The sequence below is a fragment of the Humulus lupulus genome, chromosome 1 (genome assembly GCF_963169125.1).
Source record: "Humulus lupulus chromosome 1, drHumLupu1.1, whole genome shotgun sequence".
In the NCBI taxonomy this organism is placed as follows: Eukaryota; Viridiplantae; Streptophyta; class Magnoliopsida; order Rosales; family Cannabaceae; genus Humulus; species Humulus lupulus.
The window spans coordinates 76,481-98,971 of record NC_084793.1 but is presented as its reverse complement, the minus strand read 5'-3'; positions in this window follow the sequence as shown (position 1 = coordinate 98,971).

Below are 22,491 nucleotides of genomic sequence, written 5' to 3'. Positions count from 1 at the left end.
AAACAAAAAATTGACCTTTCAGGCCAAATCTCCTAGGCAGCTGCCTAGGGCTCCGAAGCGATCTCGTAATTCACTCATATTTCTCCCTAACAAGATATAATTTTTTTGAACCTTTTCCCATCTCAATAATATTATATGGGGATATTGTTGACCGCGAATTGGGGTCCTAATTCAACCAAACTAAAAAATTGACCTTTCAGGCCACATCTCCTAGGCAGCTGCCTTTGGCTCCGAAGCGATTTCGTAATTCACTCATTTTACTCTCTAACAAGCTCTAATTTTTTTGAATGTTTTCCCATCTCAATAATATTATATGGGGCTATTATAGACCACGAATTGGGGTCCTAATTCAACCAAACAAAAAAATTGACCTTTCAGGCCAAATCTCCTAGGCAGCTGCCTAGGGCTCCGAAGCGATTTCGTAATTCACTCATTTTACTCTCTAACAAGCTCTAATTTTTTTGAATCTTTTCCCATCTCAATAATATTATATGGGGCTATTATAGACCACGAATTGGGGTTCTAATTCAACCAAACAAAAAAAATTGACCTTTCAGGCCAAATCTCCTAGGCAGCTACATAGGCTCTGAAGCGATATCGTAATTCACTCATATTTCTCCCTAACAAGCTCTAATTGTTTTCACCCTTTTCCCATGTAAATAATATTATATAGGGCTATTATTTACCATGAATTGGGGTCCTAATTCAACCAAACAAAAAAATTGACCTTTCAGGCCAAATCTCCTTGGCTGCTACCTAGGGCTCCGAAGCGATCTCGTAATTCACTCATATTTCTCTCTAACAAGCTCTAATTTTTTTGAACCTTTTCCCATCTAAATAATATTATATAGGGCTATTATTTACCATGAATTGGGGTCCTAATTCAACCAAACTAAAAAATTGTCCTTTCTGGTAGAATCTCCTAGGCAGCTGCCTAGGGCTCCGAAGCGATCTCGTAATTCACTCATATTACTCTCTAACAAGCTCTAATTTTTTTGAACCTTTTCCCATCTCAATAATATTATATGGGGCTATTATTGACCATGAATTGGGGTCCTAATTCAACCAAACAAAAAAATTGACCTTTCTGGCCAAATCTCCTTGGCGGCTACCTAGGGCTCCGAAGCGATCTCGTAATTCACTCATATTTCTCCCTAACAAGCTCTAATTTTTTTGAACCTTTTCCCATATAAATAATATTATATAGTGCTATTATTGACCATGAATTGGGTTCCAAATTCAACCAAACTAAAAAATTGACCTTTCAGGCCAAATCTCCTAGGCAGCTGCCTAGGGCTCCGAAGCGATTTCGTAATTCACTCATATTTCTCTCTAACAAGCTCTAATTTTTTTGAACCTTTTCCCATCTCAATAATATTTTATGGGGCTATTATTGACCATGAATTGGGGTCCTAATTCAACCAAACAAAAAATTGACCTTTCAGGCCAAATCTCCTAGGCAGCTGCCTAGGGCTACGAAGCGATCTCGTAATTCACTCATATTTCTCCCTAACAAGATATAACTTTTTTGAACCTTTTCCCATCTCAATAATATTACATGGGGCTATTATTGACCATGAATTGGGGTCCTAATTCAACCAAACTAAAAAATTGACCTTTCAGGCACATCTCCTAGGCAGCTGCCTTGGGCTCCGAAGCCATCTCGTAATTCACTCATATTTCTCTCTAAAAAGCTCTAATTTTTTTGAACCTTTTCCCATCTCAATAATATTATATAGCGCTATTATTGACCATGAATTGGGGTCCTAATACAACAAAACAAAAAAATTGACCTTTCTGGCCAAATCTCCTTGGCTGCTACCTAGGGCTCCGAAGCGATCTCGTAATTCACTCATATTTCTCCCTAACAAGCTCTAATTTTTTTGAACCTTTTCCCATCTAAATAATATTATAAAGGGATATTATTGACCATGAATTGGGGTCCTAATTCAACAAAACAAAAAAATTGACCTTTCAGGCCAAATCTCCTAGGCAGCTGCCTAGGGCTCCGAAGCGATCTCGTTATTCACTCATATTTCTCTCTAACAAGCTCTAATTTTTTTGAACCTTTTCCCATCTCAATAATATTATATGGGGCTATTATTGACCATGAATTGGGGTCCTAATTCAACCAAACAAAAAAATTGTCCTTTCAGGCCAAATCTCCTAGGCAGCTACCTAGGCTCCGAAGCGATCTCGTAATTCACTCATATTTCTCCCTAACAAGCTCTAATTTTTTTGACCCTTTTCCCATGTAAATAATATTATATAGGGCTATTATTTACCATGAATTGGGGTCCTAATTCAACCAAACAAAAAAATTGACCTTTCAGGCCAAATCTCCTTGGCTGCTACCTAGGGCTACGAAGCGATCTCGTAATTCACTCATATTTCTCTCTAACAAGCTCTAATTTTTTTGAACCTTTTCCCATCTAAATAATATTATATAGGGCTATTATTTACCATGAATTGGGGTCCTAATTCAACCAAACTAAAAAATTGACCTTTCTGGCCGAATCTCCTAGGCAGCTGCCTAGGGCTCCGAAGCGATCTCGTAATTCACTCATATTACTCTCTAACAAGCTCTAATTTTTTTGAACCTTTTCCCATCTCAATAATATTATATGGGGCTATTATTGACCATGAATTGGGGTCCTAATTCAACCAAACAAAAAATTGACCTTTCAGGCCAAATCTCCTAGGCAGCTGCCTAGGGCTACGAAGCGATCTCGTAATTCACTCATATTTCTCTCTAACAAGCTCTAATTTTTTTGAACCTTTTCCCATCTCAATAATATTATATGGGGCTATTATTGACCATGAATTGGGGTCCTAATTCAACCAAACAAAAAATTGACCTTTCAGGCCAAATCTCCTAGGCAGCTGCCTAGGGCTCCGAAGCGATCTCGTTATTCACTCATATTTCTCTCTAACAAGCTCTAATTTTTTTGAACCTTTTCCCATCTCAATAATATTATATGGGGCTATTATTGACCATGAATTGGGGTCCTAATTCAACCAAACAAAAAAATTGTCCTTTCAGGCCAAATCTCCTAGGCAGCTACCTAGGCTCCGAAGCGATCTCGTAATTCACTCATATTTCTCCCTAACAAGCTCTAATTTTTTTGACCCTTTTCCCATGTAAATAATATTATATAGGGCTATTATTTACCATGAATTGGGGTCCTAATTCAACCAAACAAAAAAATTTACCTTTCAGGCCAAATCTCCTTGGCTGCTACCTAGGGCTACGAAGCGATCTCGTAATTCACTCATATTTCTCTCTAACAAGCTCTAATTTTTTTGATCCTTTTCCCATCTAAATAATATTATATAGGGCTATTATTTACCATGAATTGGGGTCCTAATTCAACCAAACTAAAAAATTGACCTTTCAGGCACATCTCCTAGGCAGCTGCCTTGGGCTCCGAAGCCATCTCGTAATTCACTCATATTTCTCTCTAAAAAGCTCTAATTTTTTTGAACCTTTTCCCATCTCAATAATATTATATAGCGCTATTATTGACCATGAATTGGGGTCCTAATACAACAAAACAAAAAAATTGACCTTTCTGGCCAAATCTCCTTGGCTGCTACCTAGGGCTCCGAAGCGATCTCGTAATTCACTCATATTTCTCCCTAACAAGCTCTAATTTTTTTGAACCTTTTCCCATCTAAATAATATTATAAAGGGATATTATTGACCATGAATTGGGGTCCTAATTCAACAAAACAAAAAAATTGACCTTTCAGGCCAAATCTCCTAGGCAGCTGCCTAGGGCTCCGAAGCGATCTCGTAATTCACTCATATTTCTCTCTAACAAGCTCTAATTTTTTTGAACCTTTTCCCATCTCAATAATATTATATGGGGCTATTATTGACCATGAATTGGGGTCCTAATTCAACCAAACAAAAAAATTGTCCTTTCAGGCCAAATCTCCTAGGCAGCTACCTAGGCTCCGAAGCGATCTCGTAATTCACTCATATTTCTCCCTAACAAGCTCTAATTTTTTTGACCCTTTTCCCATGTAAATAATATTATATAGGGCTATTATTTACCATGAATTGGGGTCCTAATTCAACCAAACTAAAAAATTGACCTTTCTGGCCGAATCTCCTAGGCAGCTGCCTAGGGCTCCGAAGCGTTCTCGTAATTCACTCATATTACTCTCTAACAAGCTCTAATTTTTTTGAACCTTTTCCCATCTCAATAATATTATATGGGGCTATTATTGACCATGAATTGGGGTCCTAATTCAACCAAACAAAAAATTGACCTTTCAGGCCAAATCTCCTAGGCAGCTGCCTAGGGCTACGAAGCGATCTCGTAATGCACTCATATTTCTCTCTAACAAGCTCTAATTTTTTTGAACCTTTTCCCATCTCAATAATATTATATGGGGCTATTATAGACCATGAATTGGGGTCCTAATTCAACCAAACAAAAAATTGACCTTTCAGGCCAAATCTCCTAGGCAGCTGCCTAGGGCTCCGAAGGGATCTCGTTATTCACTCATATTTCTCTCTAACAAGCTCTAATTTTTTTGAACCTTTTCCCATCTCAATAATATTATATGGGGCTATTATTGACCATGAATTGGGGTCCTAATTCAACCAAACAAAAAAATTGTCCTTTCAGGCCAAATCTCCTAGGCAGCTACCTAGGCTCCGAAGCGATCTCGTAATTCACTCATATTTCTCCCTAACAAGCTCTAATTTTTTTGACCCTTTTCCCATGTAAATAATATTATATAGGGCTATTATTTACCATGAATTGGGGTTCTAATTCAACCAAACAAAAAAAATGACCTTTCAGGCCAAATCTCCTTGGCTGCTACCTAGGGCTACGAAGCGATCTCGTAATTCACCCATATTTCTCTCTAACAAGCTCTAATTTTTTTGAACCTTTTCCCATCTAAATAATATTATATAGGGCTATTATTTACCATCAATTGGGGTCCTAATTCAACCAAACTAAAAAATTGACCTTTCTGGCCGAATCTCCTAGGCAGCTGCCTAGGGCTCCGAAGCGATCTCGTAATTCACTCATATTACTCTCTAACAAGCTCTAAATTTTTTGAACCTTTTCCCATCTCAATAATATTATATGGGGCTATTATTGACCATGAATTGGGGTCCTAATTCAACCAAACAAAAAATTGACCTTTCAGGCCAAATCTCCTAGGCAGCTGCCTAGGGCTCCGAAGCGATCTCGTAATTCACTCATATTTCTCCCTAACAAGATATAATTTTTTTGAACCTTTTCCCATCTCAATAATATTATATGGGGCTATTGTTGACCACGAATTGGGGTCCTAATTCAACCAAACTAAAAAATTGACCTTTCAGGCCACATCTCCTAGGCAGCTGCCTTTGGCTCCGAAGCGATTTCGTAATTCACTCATTTTACTCTCTAACAAGCTCTAATTTTTTTGAATGTTTTCCCATCTCAATAATATTATATGGGGCTATTATAGACCACGAATTGGGGTCCTAATTCAACCAAACAAAAAAATTGACCTTTCAGGCCAAATCTCCTAGGCAGCTGCCTAGGGCTCCGAAGCGATTTCGTAATTCACTCATTTTACTCTCTAACAAGCTCTAATTTTTTTGAATCTTTTCCCATCTCAATAATATTATATGGGGCTATTATAGACCACGAATTGGGGTTCTAATTCAACCAAACAAAAAAAATTGACCTTTCAGGCCAAATCTCCTAGGCAGCTACATAGGCTCTGAAGCGATATCGTAATTCACTCATATTTCTCCCTAACAAGCTCTAATTGTTTTCACCCTTTTCCCATGTAAATAATATTATATAGGGCTATTAATTACCATGAATTGGGGTCCTAATTCAACCAAACAAAAAAATTGACCTTTCAGGCCAAATCTCCTTGGCTGCTACCTAGGGCTCCGAAGCGATCTCGTAATTCACTCATATTTCTCTCTAACAAGCTCTAATTTTTTTGAACCTTTTCCCATCTAAATAATATTATATAGGGCTATTATTTACCATGAATTGGGGTCCTAATTCAACCAAACTAAAAAATTGTCCTTTCTGGTAGAATCTCCTAGGCAGCTGCCTAGGGCTCCGAAGCGATCTCGTAATTCACTCATATTACTCTCTAACAAGCTCTAATTTTTTTGAACCTTTTCCCATCTCAATAATATTATATGGGGCTATTATTGACCATGAATTGGGGTCCTAATTCAACCAAACAAAAAAATTGACCTTTCTGGCCAAATCTCCTTGGCGGCTACCTAGGGCTCCGAAGCGATCTCGTAATTCACTCATATTTCTCCCTAACAAGCTCTAATTTTTTTGAACCTTTTCCCATATAAATAATATTATATAGTGCTATTATTGACCATGAATTGGGTTCCAAATTCAACCAAACTAAAAAATTGACCTTTCAGGCCAAATCTCCTAGGCAGCTGCCTAGGGCTCCGAAGCGATTTCGTAATTCACTCATATTTCTCTCTAACAAGCTCTAATTTTTTTGAACCTTTTCCCATCTCAATAATATTTTATGGGGCTATTATTGACCATGAATTGGGGTCCTAATTCAACCAAACAAAAAATTGACCTTTCAGGCCAAATCTCCTAGGCAGCTGCCTAGGGCTACGAAGCGATCTCGTAATTCACTCATATTTCTCCCTAACAAGATATAACTTTTTTGAACCTTTTCCCATCTCAATAATATTACATGGGGCTATTATTGACCATGAATTGGGGTCCTAATTCAACCAAACTAAAAAATTGACCTTTCAGGCACATCTCCTAGGCAGCTGCCTTGGGCTCCGAAGCCATCTCGTAATTCACTCATATTTCTCTCTAAAAAGCTCTAATTTTTTTGAACCTTTTCCCATCTCAATAATATTATATAGCGCTATTATTGACCATGAATTGGGGTCCTAATACAACAAAACAAAAAAATTGACCTTTCTGGCCAAATCTCCTTGGCTGCTACCTAGGGCTCCGAAGCGATCTCGTAATTCACTCATATTTCTCCCTAACAAGCTCTAATTTTTTTGAACATTTTCCCATCTAAATAATATTATAAAGGGATATTATTGACCATGAATTGGGGTCCTAATTCAACAAAACAAAAAAATTGACCTTTCAGGCCAAATCTCCTAGGCAGCTGCCTAGGGCTCCGAAGCGATCTCGTTATTCACTCATATTTCTCTCTAACAAGCTCTAATTTTTTTGAACCTTTTCCCATCTCAATAATATTATATGGGGCTATTATTGACCATGAATTGGGGTCCTAATTCAACCAAACAAAAAAATTGTCCTTTCAGGCCAAATCTCCTAGGCAGCTACCTAGGCTCCGAAGCGATCTCGTAATTCACTCATATTTCTCCCTAACAAGCTCTAATTTTTTTGACCCTTTTCCCATGTAAATAATATTATATAGGGCTATTATTTACCATGAATTGGGGTCCTAATTCAACCAAACAAAAAAATTGACCTTTCAGGCCAAATCTCCTTGGCTGCTACCTAGGGCTACGAAGCGATCTCGTAATTCACTCATATTTCTCTCTAACAAGCTCTAATTTTTTTGAACCTTTTCCCATCTAAATAATATTATATAGGGCTATTATTTACCATGAATTGGGGTCCTAATTCAACCAAACTAAAAAATTGACCTTTCTGGCCGAATCTCCTAGGCAGCTGCCTAGGGCTCCGAAGCGATCTCGTAATTCACTCATATTACTCTCTAACAAGCTCTAATTTTTTTGAACCTTTTCCCATCTCAATAATATTATATGGGGCTATTATTGACCATGAATTGGGGTCCTAATTCAACCAAACAAAAAATTGACCTTTCAGGCCAAATCTCCAAGGCAGCTGCCTAGGGCTACGAAGCGATCTCGTAATTCACTCATATTTCTCTCTAACAAGCTCTAATTTTTTTGAACCTTTTCCCATCTCAATAATATTATATGGGGCTATTATTGACCATGAATTGGGGTCCTAATTCAACCAAACAAAAAATTGACCTTTCAGGCCAAATCTCCTAGGCAGCTGCCTAGGGCTCCGAAGCGATCTCGTTATTCACTCATATTTCTCTCTAACAAGCTCTAATTTTTTTGAACCTTTTCCCATCTCAATAATATTATATGGGGCTATTATTGACCATGAATTGGGGTCCTAATTCAACCAAACAAAAAAATTGTCCTTTCAGGCCAAATCTCCTAGGCAGCTACCTAGGCTCCGAAGCGATCTCGTAATTCACTCATATTTCTCCCTAACAAGCTCTAATTTTTTTGACCCTTTTCCCATGTAAATAATATTATATAGGGCTATTATTTACCATGAATTGGGGTCCTAATTCAACCAAACAAAAAAATTTACCTTTCAGGCCAAATCTCCTTGGCTGCTACCTAGGGCTACGAAGCGATCTCGTAATTCACTCATATTTCTCTCTAACAAGCTCTAATTTTTTTGATCCTTTTCCCATCTAAATAATATTATATAGGGCTATTATTTACCATGAATTGGGGTCCTAATTCAACCAAACTAAAAAATTGACCTTTCAGGCACATCTCCTAGGCAGCTGCCTTGGGCTCCGAAGCCATCTCGTAATTCACTCATATTTCTCTCTAAAAAGCTCTAATTTTTTTGAACCTTTTCCCATCTCAATAATATTATATAGCGCTATTATTGACCATGAATTGGGGTCCTAATACAACAAAACAAAAAAATTGACCTTTCTGGCCAAATCTCCTTGGCTGCTACCTAGGGCTCCGAAGCGATCTCGTAATTCACTCATATTTCTCCCTAACAAGCTCTAATTTTTTTGAACCTTTTCCCATCTAAATAATATTATAAAGGGATATTATTGACCATGAATTGGGGTCCTAATTCAACAAAACAAAAAAATTGACCTTTCAGGCCAAATCTCCTAGGCAGCTGCCTAGGGCTCCGAAGCGATCTCGTTATTCACTCATATTTCTCTCTAACAAGCTCTAATTTTTTTGAACCTTTTCCCATCTCAATAATATTATATGGGGCTATTATTGACCATGAATTGGGGTCCTAATTCAACCAAACAAAAAAATTGTCCTTTCAGGCCAAATCTCCTAGGCAGCTACCTAGGCTCCGAAGCGATCTCGTAATTCACTCATATTTCTCCCTAACAAGCTCTAATTTTTTTGACCCTTTTCCCATGTAAATAATATTATATAGGGCTATTATTTACCATGAATTGGGGTCCTAATTCAACCAAACAAAAAAATTGACCTTTCAGGCCAAATCTCCTTGGCTGCTACCTAGGGCTACGAAGCGATCTCGTAATTCACTCATATTTCTCTCTAACAAGCTCTAATTTTTTTGAACCTTTTCCCATCTAAATAATATTATATAGGGCTATTATTTACCATGAATTGGGGTCCTAATTCAACAAAACAAAAAAATTGACCTTTCTGGCCGAATCTCCTAGGCAGCTGCCTAGGGCTCCGAAGCGATCTCGTTATTCACTCATATTTCTCTCTAACAAGCTCTAATTTTTTTGAACCTTTTCCCATCTCAATAATATTATATGGGGCTATTATTGACCATGAATTGGGGTCCTAATTCAACCAAACAAAAAAATTGTCCTTTCAGGCCAAATCTCCTAGGCAGCTACCTAGGCTCCGAAGCGATCTCGTAATTCACTCATATTTCTCCCTAACAAGCTCTAATTTTTTTGACCCTTTTCCCATGTAAATAATATTATATAGGGCTATTATTTACCATGAATTGGGGTCCTAATTCAACCAAACAAAAAAATTGACCTTTCAGGCCAAATCTCCTTGGCTGCTACCTAGGGCTACGAAGCGATCTCGTAATTCACTCATATTTCTCTCTAACAAGCTCTAATTTTTTTGAACCTTTTCCCATCTAAATAATATTATATAGGGCTATTATTTACCATGAATTGGGGTCCTAATTCAACCAAACTAAAAAATTGACCTTTCTGGCCGAATCTCCTAGGCAGCTGCCTAGGGCTCCGAAGCGATCTCGTAATTCACTCATATTACTCTCTAACAAGCTCTAATTTTTTTGAACCTTTTCCCATCTCAATAATATTATATGGGGCTATTATTGACCATGAATTGGGGTCCTAATTCAACCAAACAAAAAATTGACCTTTCAGGCCAAATCTCCAAGGCAGCTGCCTAGGGCTACGAAGCGATCTCGTAATTCACTCATATTTCTCTCTAACAAGCTCTAATTTTTTTGAACCTTTTCCCATCTCAATAATATTATATGGGGCTATTATTGACCATGAATTGGGGTCCTAATTCAACCAAACAAAAAATTGACCTTTCAGGCCAAATCTCCTAGGCAGCTGCCTAGGGCTCCGAAGCGATCTCGTTATTCACTCATATTTCTCTCTAACAAGCTCTAATTTTTTTGAACCTTTTCCCATCTCAATAATATTATATGGGGCTATTATTGACCATGAATTGGGGTCCTAATTCAACCAAACAAAAAAATTGTCCTTTCAGGCCAAATCTCCTAGGCAGCTACCTAGGCTCCGAAGCGATCTCGTAATTCACTCATATTTCTCCCTAACAAGCTCTAATTTTTTTGACCCTTTTCCCATGTAAATAATATTATATAGGGCTATTATTTACCATGAATTGGGGTTCTAATTCAACCAAACAAAAAAATTTACCTTTCAGGCCAAATCTCCTTGGCTGCTACCTAGGGCTACGAAGCGATCTCGTAATTCACTCATATTTCTCTCTAACAAGCTCTAATTTTTTTGATCCTTTTCCCATCTAAATAATATTATATAGGGCTATTATTTACCATGAATTGGGGTCCTAATTCAACCAAACTAAAAAATTGACCTTTCAGGCACATCTCCTAGGCAGCTGCCTTGGGCTCCGAAGCCATCTCGTAATTCACTCATATTTCTCTCTAAAAAGCTCTAATTTTTTTGAACCTTTTCCCATCTCAATAATATTATATAGCGCTATTATTGACCATGAATTGGGGTCCTAATACAACAAAACAAAAAAATTGACCTTTCTGGCCAAATCTCCTTGGCTGCTACCTAGGGCTCCGAAGCGATCTCGTAATTCACTCATATTTCTCCCTAACAAGCTCTAATTTTTTTGAACCTTTTCCCATCTAAATAATATTATAAAGGGATATTATTGACCATGAATTGGGGTCCTAATTCAACAAAACAAAAAAATTGACCTTTCAGGCCAAATCTCCTAGGCAGCTGCCTAGGGCTCCGAAGCGATCTCGTTATTCACTCATATTTCTCTCTAACAAGCTCTAATTTTTTTGAACCTTTTCCCATCTCAATAATATTATATGGGGCTATTATTGACCATGAATTGGGGTCCTAATTCAACCAAACAAAAAAATTGTCCTTTCAGGCCAAATCTCCTAGGCAGCTACCTAGGCTCCGAAGCGATCTCGTAATTCACTCATATTTCTCCCTAACAAGCTCTAATTTTTTTGACCCTTTTCCCATGTAAATAATATTATATAGGGCTATTATTTACCATGAATTGGGGTCCTAATTCAACCAAACAAAAAAATTGACCTTTCAGGCCAAATCTCCTTGGCTGCTACCTAGGGCTACGAAGCGATCTCGTAATTCACTCATATTTCTCTCTAACAAGCTCTAATTTTTTTGAACCTTTTCCCATCTAAATAATATTATATAGGGCTATTATTTACCATGAATTGGGGTCCTAATTCAACCAAACTAAAAAATTGACCTTTCTGGCCGAATCTCCTAGGCAGCTGCCTAGGGCTCCGAAGCGTTCTCGTAATTCACTCATATTACTCTCTAACAAGCTCTAATTTTTTTGAACCTTTTCCCATCTCAATAATATTATATGGGGCTATTATTGACCATGAATTGGGGTCCTAATTCAACCAAACAAAAAATTGACCTTTCAGGCCAAATCTCCTAGGCAGCTGCCTAGGGCTACGAAGCGATCTCGTAATTCACTCATATTTCTCTCTAACAAGCTCTAATTTTTTTGAACCTTTTCCCATCTCAATAATATTATATGGGGCTATTATAGACCATGAATTGGGGTCCTAATTCAACCAAACAAAAAATTGACCTTTCAGGCCAAATCTCCTAAGCAGCTGCCTAGGGCTCCGAAGCGATCTCGTTATTCACTCATATTTCTCTCTAACAAGCTCTAATTTTTTTGAACCTTTTCCCATCTCAATAATATTATATGGGGCTATTATTGACCATGAATTGGGGTCCTAATTCAACCAAACAAAAAAATTGTCCTTTCAGGCCAAATCTCCTAGGCAGCTACCTAGGCTCCGAAGCGATCTCGTAATTCACTCATATTTCTCCCTAACAAGCTCTAATTTTTTTGACCCTTTTCCCATGTAAATAATATTATATAGGGCTATTATTTACCATGAATTGGGGTTCTAATTCAACCAAACAAAAAAATTGACCTTTCAGGCCAAATCTCCTTGGCTGCTACCTAGGGCTACGAAGCGATCTCGTAATTCACCCATATTTCTCTCTAACAAGCTCTAATTTTTTTGAACCTTTTCCCATCTCAATAATATTATATGGGGCTATTATTGACCATGAATTGGGGTCCTAATTCAACCAAACAAAAAATTGACCTTTCAGGCCAAATCTCCTAGGCAGCTGCCTAGGGCTCCGAAGCGATCTCGTTATTCACTCATATTTCTCTCTAACAAGCTCTAATTTTTTTGAACCTTTTCCCATCTCAATAATATTATATGGGGCTATTATTGACCATGAATTGGGGTCCTAATTCAACCAAACAAAAAAATTGTCCTTTCAGGCCAAATCTCCTAGGCAGCTACCTAGGCTCCGAAGCGATCTCGTAATTCACTCATATTTCTCCCTAACAAGCTCTAATTTTTTTGACCCTTTTCCCATGTAAATAATATTATATAGGGCTATTATTTACCATGAATTGGGGTCCTAATTCAACCAAACAAAAAAATTTACCTTTCAGGCCAAATCTCCTTGGCTGCTACCTAGGGCTACGAAGCGATCTCGTAATTCACTCATATTTCTCTCTAACAAGCTCTAATTTTTTTGATCCTTTTCCCATCTAAATAATATTATATAGGGCTATTATTTACCATGAATTGGGGTCCTAATTCAACCAAACTAAAAAATTGACCTTTCAGGCACATCTCCTAGGCAGCTGCCTTGGGCTCCGAAGCCATCTCGTAATTCACTCATATTTCTCTCTAAAAAGCTCTAATTTTTTTGAACCTTTTCCCATCTCAATAATATTATATAGCGCTATTATTGACCATGAATTGGGGTCCTAATACAACAAAACAAAAAAATTGACCTTTCTGGCCAAATCTCCTTGGCTGCTACCTAGGGCTCCGAAGCGATCTCGTAATTCACTCATATTTCTCCCTAACAAGCTCTAATTTTTTTGAACCTTTTCCCATCTAAATAATATTATAAAGGGATATTATTGACCATGAATTGGGGTCCTAATTCAACAAAACAAAAAAATTGACCTTTCAGGCCAAATCTCCTAGGCAGCTGCCTAGGGCTCCGAAGCGATCTCGTTATTCACTCATATTTCTCTCTAACAAGCTCTAATTTTTTTGAACCTTTTCCCATCTCAATAATATTATATGGGGCTATTATTGACCATGAATTGGGGTCCTAATTCAACCAAACAAAAAAATTGTCCTTTCAGGCCAAATCTCCTAGGCAGCTACCTAGGCTCCGAAGCGATCTCGTAATTCACTCATATTTCTCCCTAACAAGCTCTAATTTTTTTGACCCTTTTCCCATGTAAATAATATTATATAGGGCTATTATTTACCATGAATTGGGGTCCTAATTCAACCAAACAAAAAAATTGACCTTTCAGGCCAAATCTCCTTGGCTGCTACCTAGGGCTACGAAGCGATCTCGTAATTCACTCATATTTCTCTCTAACAAGCTCTAATTTTTTTGAACCTTTTCCCATCTAAATAATATTATATAGGGCTATTATTTACCATGAATTGGGGTCCTAATTCAACCAAACTAAAAAATTGACCTTTCTGGCCGAATCTCCTAGGCAGCTGCCTAGGGCTCCGAAGCGTTCTCGTAATTCACTCATATTACTCTCTAACAAGCTCTAATTTTTTTGAACCTTTTCCCATCTCAATAATATTATATGGGGCTATTATTGACCATGAATTGGGGTCCTAATTCAACCAAACAAAAAATTGACCTTTCAGGCCAAATCTCCTAGGCAGCTGCCTAGGGCTACGAAGCGATCTCGTAATTCACTCATATTTCTCTCTAACAAGCTCTAATTTTTTTGAACCTTTTCCCATCTCAATAATATTATATGGGGCTATTATAGACCATGAATTGGGGTCCTAATTCAACCAAACAAAAAATTGACCTTTCAGGCCAAATCTCCTAAGCAGCTGCCTAGGGCTCCGAAGCGATCTCGTTATTCACTCATATTTCTCTCTAACAAGCTCTAATTTTTTTGAACCTTTTCCCATCTCAATAATATTATATGGGGCTATTATTGACCATGAATTGGGGTCCTAATTCAACCAAACAAAAAAATTGTCCTTTCAGGCCAAATCTCCTAGGCAGCTACCTAGGCTCCGAAGCGATCTCGTAATTCACTCATATTTCTCCCTAACAAGCTCTAATTTTTTTGACCCTTTTCCCATGTAAATAATATTATATAGGGCTATTATTTACCATGAATTGGGGTTCTAATTCAACCAAACAAAAAAATTGACCTTTCAGGCCAAATCTCCTTGGCTGCTACCTAGGGCTACGAAGCGATCTCGTAATTCACCCATATTTCTCTCTAACAAGCTCTAATTTTTTTGAACCTTTTCCCATCTAAATAATATTATATAGGGCTATTATTTACCATCAATTGGGGTCCTAATTCAACCAAACTAAAAAATTGACCTTTCTGGCCGAATCTCCTAGGCAGCTGCCTAGGGCTCCGAAGCGATCTCGTAATTCACTCATATTACTCTCTAACAAGCTCTAAATTTTTTGAACCTTTTCCCATCTCAATAATATTATATGGGGCTATTATTGACCATGAATTGGGGTCCTAATTCAACCAAACAAAAAATTGACCTTTCAGGCCAAATCTCCTAGGCAGCTGCCTAGGGCTCCGAAGCGATCTCGTAATTCACTCATATTTCTCCCTAACAAGATATAATTTTTTTGAACCTTTTCCCATCTCAATAATATTATATGGGGCTATTGTTGACCACGAATTGGGGTCCTAATTCAACCAAACTAAAAAATTGACCTTTCAGGCCACATCTCCTAGGCAGCTGCCTTGGGCTCCGAAGCGATTTCGTAATTCACTCATTTTACTCTCTAACAAGCTCTAATTTTTTTGAATGTTTTCCCATCTCAATAATATTATATGGGGCTATTATAGACCACGAATTGGGGTCCTAATTCAACCAAACAAAAAAATTGACCTTTCAGGCCAAATCTCCTAGGCAGCTGCCTAGGGCTCCGAAGCGATTTCGTAATTCACTCATTTTACTCTCTAACAAGCTCTAATTTTTTTGAATCTTTTCCCATCTCAATAATATTATATGGGGCTATTATAGACCACGAATTGGGGTTCTAATTCAACCAAACAAAAAAAATTGACCTTTCAGGCCAAATCTCCTAGGCAGCTACATAGGCTCTGAAGCGATATCGTAATTCACTCATATTTCTCCCTAACAAGCTCTAATTGTTTTCACCCTTTTCCCATGTAAATAATATTATATAGGGCTATTATTTACCATGAATTGGGGTCCTAATTCAACCAAACAAAAAAATTGACCTTTCAGGCCAAATCTCCTTGGCTGCTACCTAGGGCTCCGAAGCGATCTCGTAATTCACTCATATTTCTCTCTAACAAGCTCTAATTTTTTTGAACCTTTTCCCATCTAAATAATATTATATAGGGCTATTATTTACCATGAATTGGGGTCCTAATTCAACCAAACTAAAAAATTGTCCTTTCTGGTAGAATCTCCTAGGCAGCTGCCTAGGGCTCCGAAGCGATCTCGTAATTCACTCATATTACTCTCTAACAAGCTCTAATTTTTTTGAACCTTTTCCCATCTCAATAATATTATATGGGGCTATTATTGACCATGAATTGGGGTCCTAATTCAACCAAACAAAAAAATTGACCTTTCTGGCCAAATCTCCTTGGCTGCTACCTAGGGCTCCGAAGCGATCTCGTAATTCACCCATATTTCTCCCTAACAAGCTCTAATTTTTTTGAACCTTTTCCCATATAAATAATATTATATAGTGCTATTATTGACCATGAATTGGGTTCCAAATTCAACCAAACTAAAAAATTGACCTTTCAGGCCAAATCTCCTAGGCAGCTGCCTAGGGCTCCGAAGCGATTTCGTAATTCACTCATATTTCTCTCTAACAAGCTCTAATATTTTTGAACCTTTTCCCATCTCAATAATATTTTATGGGGCTATTATTGACCATGAATTGGGGTCCTAATTCAACCAAACAAAAAATTGACCTTTCAGGCCAAATCTCCTAGGCAGCTGCCTAGGGCTACGAAGCGATCTCGTAATTCACTCATATTTCTCCCTAACAAGATATAACTTTTTTGAACCTTTTCCCATCTCAATAATATTACATGGGGCTATTATTGACCATGAATTGGGGTCCTAATTCAACCAAACAAAAAATTGACCTTTCAGGCCAAATCTCCTAGGCAGCTGCCTAGGGCTCCGAAGCGATCTCGTTATTCACTCATATTTCTCTCTAACAAGCTCTAATTTTTTTGAACCTTTTCCCATCTCAATAATATTATATGGGGCTATTATTGACCATGAATTGGGTTCCAAATTCAACCAAACTAAAAAATTGACCTTTCAGGCCAAATCTCCTAGGCAGCTGCCTAGGGCTCCGAAGCGATTTCGTAATTCACTCATATTTCTCTCTAACAAGCTCTAATTTTTTTGAACCTTTTCCCATCTCAATAATATTATATGGGGCTATTATTGACCATGAATTGGGGTCCTAATTCAACCAAACAAAAAATTGACCTTTCAGGCCAAATCTCCTAGGCAGCTGCCTAGGGCTACGAAGCGATCTCGTAATTCACTCATATTTCTCTCTAACAAGCTCTAATTTTTTTGAACCTTTTCCCATCTCAATAATATTATATGGGGCTATTATTGACCATGAATTGGGGTCCTAATTCAACCAAACAAAAAATTGACCTTTCAGGCCAAATCTCCTAGGCAGCTGCCTAGGGCTCCGAAGCGATCTCGTTATTCACTCATATTTCTCTCTAACAAGCTCTAATTTTTTTGAACCTTTTCCCATCTCAATAATATTATATGGGGCTATTATTGACCAAGAATTGGGGTCCTAATTCAACCAAACAAAAAAATTGTCCTTTCAGGCCAAATCTCCTAGGCAGCTACCTAGGCTCCGAAGCGATCTCGTAATTCACTCATATTTCTCCCTAACAAGCTCTAATTTTTTTGACCCTTTTCCCATGTAAATAATATTATATAGGGCTATTATTTACCATGAATTGGGGTCCTAATTCAACCAAACAAAAAAATTTACCTTTCAGGCCAAATCTCCTTGGCTGCTACCTAGGGCTACGAAGCGATCTCGTAATTCACTCATATTTCTCTCTAACAAGCTCTAATTTTTTTGAACCTTTTCCCATCTAAATAATATTATATAGGGCTATTATTTACCATGAATTGGGGTCCTAATTCAACCAAACTAAAAAATTGACCTTTCTGGCCGAATCTCCTAGGCTGCTGCCTAGTGCTCCGAAGCGATCTCGTAATTCACTCATATTACTCTCTAACAAGCTCTAAATTTTTTGAACCTTTTCCCATCTCAATAATATTATATGGGGCTATTATTGACCATGAATTGGGGTCCTAATTCAACCAAACAAAAAAATTGACCTTTCTGGCCAAATCTCCTTGGCTGCTACCTAGGGCTCCGAAGCGATCTCGTAATTCACTCATATTTCTCCCTAACAAGCTCTAATTTTTTTGAACCTTTTCCCATCTAAATAATATTATAAAGGGATATTATTGACCATGAATTGGGGTCCTAATTCAAAAAAACAAAAAAATTGACCTTTCAGGCCAAATCTCCTATGCAGCTGCTTAGGGCTCCGAAGCGATCTCGTTATTCACTCATATTTCTCTCTAACAAGCTCTAATTTTTTTGAACCTTTTCCCATCTCAATAATATTATATGGGGCTATTATAGACCACGAATTGGGGTCCTAATTCAACCAAACAAAAAAATTGACCTTTCAGGCCAAATCTCCTAGGCAGCTGCCTAGGGCTCCGAAGCGATTTCGTTATTCACTCATTTTACTCTCTAACAAGCTCTAATTTTTTTGAATCTTTTCCCATCTCAATAATATTATATGGGGCTATTATAGACCACGAATTGGGGTTCTAATTCAACCAAACAAAAAAAATTGACCTTTCAGGCCAAATCTCCTAGGCAGCTACATAGGCTCCGAAGCGATATCGTAATTCACTCATATTTCTCCCTAACAAGCTCTAATTTTTTTCACCCTTTTCCCATGTAAATAATATTATATAGGGCTATTATTTACCATCAATTGGGGTCCTAATTCAACCAAACAAAAAAATTGACCTTTCAGGCCAAAACTCCTTGGCTGCTACCAAGGGCTCCGAAGCGATCTCGTAATTCACTCATATTTCTCTCTAACAAGCTCTAATTTTTTTGAAACTTTTCCCATCTAAATAATATTATATAGGGCTATTATTTACCATGAATTGGGGTCCTAATTCAACCAAACTAAAAAATTGTCCTTTCTGGTAGAATCTCCTAGGCAGCTGCCTAGGGCTCCGAAGCGATCTCGTAATTCACTCATATTACTCTCTAACAAGCTCTAATTTTTTTGAACCTTTTCCCATCTCAATAATATTATATGGGGCTATTATTGACCATGAATTGGGGTCCTAATTCAACCAAAAAAAAAAATTGACCTTTCTGGCCAAATCTCCTTGGCTGCTACCTAGGGCTCCGAAGCGATCTCGTAATTCACTCATATTTCTCCCTAACAAGCTCTAATTTTTTTGAACCTTTTCCCATATAAATAATATTATATAGTGCTATTATTGACCATGAATTGGGTTCCTAATTCAACCAAACTAAAAAATTGACCTTTCAGGCCAAATCTCCTAGGCAGCTGCCTAGGGCTCCGAAGCGATTTCGTAATTCACTCATATTTCTCTCTAACAAGCTCTAATTTTTTTGAACCTTTTCCCATCTCAATAATATAATATGGGGCTATTATTGACCATGAATTGGGGTCCTAATTCAACCTAACAAAAAATTGACCTTTCAGGCCAAATCTCCTAGGCAGCTGCCTAGGGCTACGAAACGATCTCGTAATTCACTCATATTTCTCCCTAACAAGATATAACTTTTTTGAACCTTTTCCCATCTCAATAATATTACATGGGGCTATTATTGACCACGAATTGGGGTCCTAATTCAACCAAACTAAAAAATTGACCTTTCAGGCACATCTCCTAGGCAGCTGCCTTGGGCTCCGAAGCCATCTCGTAATTCACTCATATTTCTCTCTAAAAAGCTCTAATTTTTTTGAACCTTTTCCCATCTCAATAATATTATATAGCGCTATTATTGACCATGAATTGGGGTCCTAATACAACAAAACAAAAAAATTGACCTTTCTGGCCAAATCTCCTTGGCTGCTACCTAGGACTCCGAAGCGATCTCGTAATTCACTCATATTTCTCCCTAACAAGCTCTAATTTTTTTGAACCTTTTCCCATCTAAATAATATTATAAAGGGATATTATTGACCATGAATTGGGGTCCTAATTCAACAAAACAAAAAAATTGACCTTTCAGGCCAAATCTCCTAGGCAGCTGCCTAGGGCTCCGAAGCGATCTCGTTATTCACTCATATTTCTCTCTAACAAGCTCTAATTTTTTTGAACCTTTTCCCATCTCAATAATATTATATGGGGCTATTATTGACCATGAATTGGGGTCCTAATTCAACCAAACAAAAAAATTGTCCTTTCAGGCCAAATCTCCTAGGCAGCTACCTAGGCTCCGAAGCGATCTCGTAATTCACTCATATTTCTCCCTAACAAGCTCTAATTTTTTTGACCCTTTTCCCATGTAAATAATATTATATAGGGCTATTATTTACCATGAATTGGGGTCCTAATTCAACCAAACAAAAAAATTGACCTTTCAGGCCAAATCTCCTTGGCTGCTACCTAGGGCTACGAAGCGATCTCGTAATTCACTCATATTTCTCTCTAACAAGCTCTAATTTTTTTGAACCTTTTCCCATCTAAATAATATTATATAGGGCTATTATTTACCATGAATTGGGGTCCTAATTCAACCAAACTAAAAAATTGACCTTTCAGGCCAAATCTCCTAGGCAGCGGCCTAGGGCTCCGAAGCGATCTCGTAATTCACTCATATTTCTTTCTAACAAGCTCTAATTTTTTAGAACCTTTTCCCATCTCAATAATATTATATGGGGCTATTATTTACCATGAATTGGGGTCCTAATTCAACCAAACAAAAAAATTGACCTTTCAGGCCATATCTCCTAGGCCGCTGCTTAGGGCTCCGAAGCCATCTCGTAATTCACTCATATTTCTCTCTAATAAGCTCTAATTTTTTTGAACCTTTTCCCATCTAAATAATATTATATAGCGCTATTATTGACCATGAATTGGGTTCCTAATTCAACGAAACTAAAAAATTGACCTTTCAGGCCAAATCTGCTATGCAGCTGCCTAGGGCTCCGATGCGATTTCGTAATTCACTCATTTTACTCTCTAACAAGCTCTAATTTTTTTGAATCTTTTCCCATCTCAATAATATTATATGGGGCTATTATTTACCATGAATTGGGGTCCTAATTCAACCAAACTAAAAAATTGACCTTTCAGGCCAAATTTCCTAGGCAGCTGCCTAGGGCTCCGAAGCGATCTCGTAATTCACTCATTTTTCTCTCTAACAAGCTCTAATTTTTTTGAACCTTTTCCCATCTCAATAATATTATATGGGGCTATTATAAACCATGAATTGGGGTCCTAATTCAACCAAACAAAATAATTGACCTTTCAGGCCAAATCTCCTAGGCAGCTACCTAAGCTCCGAAGTGATCTCGTAATTCACTCATATTTCTCCCTAACAAGCTCTAATTTTTATGAACCTTTTCCCATATAAATAATATTATATTGGGCTATTATTTACCATGAATTGGGGTCCTAATTCAACCAAACAAAAAAATTGACCTTTCAGGCCAAATCTCCTTGGCTGCTACCTAGGGCTCCGAAGCGATCTCGTACTTCACTCATATTTCTATCTAACAAACTCTAATTTTTTTGAAACTTTTCCCATCTAAATAATATTATATGGGGCTATTATTTACAATGAATTGGGGTCCTAATTCAACCAAACAAAAAAATTTACCTTTCGGGCCATATCTCCTAGGCAGCTGCTTAGGGCTCCGAAGCCATCTCGTAATTCACTCATATTTCTCTCTAACAAGCTCTAATTTTTTTGAACCTTTTCCCATCTCAATAATATTATATAGGGCTATTATTTACCATGAATTGGGGCCCTAATTCAACCAAACTAAAAAATTGACCTTTCAGGCCAAATCTCCTAGGCTGCTGCCTAGGGTTCCGAAGAGATTTCGTAATTCACTCATTTTACTCTCTAACAAGCTCTAATTTTTTTGAACCTTTTCCCAACTCAATAATATTATATGGGGCTATTATTGACCATGAATTGGGGTCCTAATTCAACCAAACAAAAAAATTGACCTTCCAGGCCAAATCTCCTAGGCTGCTACCTAGGCTCCGAAGCGATTTCGTAATTCACTCATTTTACAACCTAACAAGCTCTAATTTTTTTGAACCTTTTCCCATGTAAATAATATTATATAGGGCTATTATTTACCATGAATTGGGGTCCTAATTCAACCAAACAAAAAAATTGACCTTTCAGGCCAAATCTCCTTGGCTGCTACCTAGGGCTACGAAGCGATCTCGTAATTCACTCATATTTCTCTCTAACAAGCTCTAATTTTTTTGAACCTTTTCCCATCTAAATAATATTATATAGGGCTATTATTTACCATGAATTGGGGTCCTAATTCAACCAAACTAAAAAATTGACCTTTCTGGCCGAATCTCCTAGGCAGCTGCCTAGGGCTCCGAAGCGTTCTCGTAATTCACTCATATTACTCTCTAACAAGCTCTAATTTTTTTGAACCTTTTCCCATCTCAATAATATTATATGGGGCTATTATTGACCATGAATTGGGGTCCTAATTCAACCAAACAAAAAATTGACCTTTCAGGCCAAATCTCCTAGGCAGCTGCCTAGGGCTACGAAGCGATCTCGTAATTCACTCATATTTCTCTCTAACAAGCTCTAATTTTTTTGAAC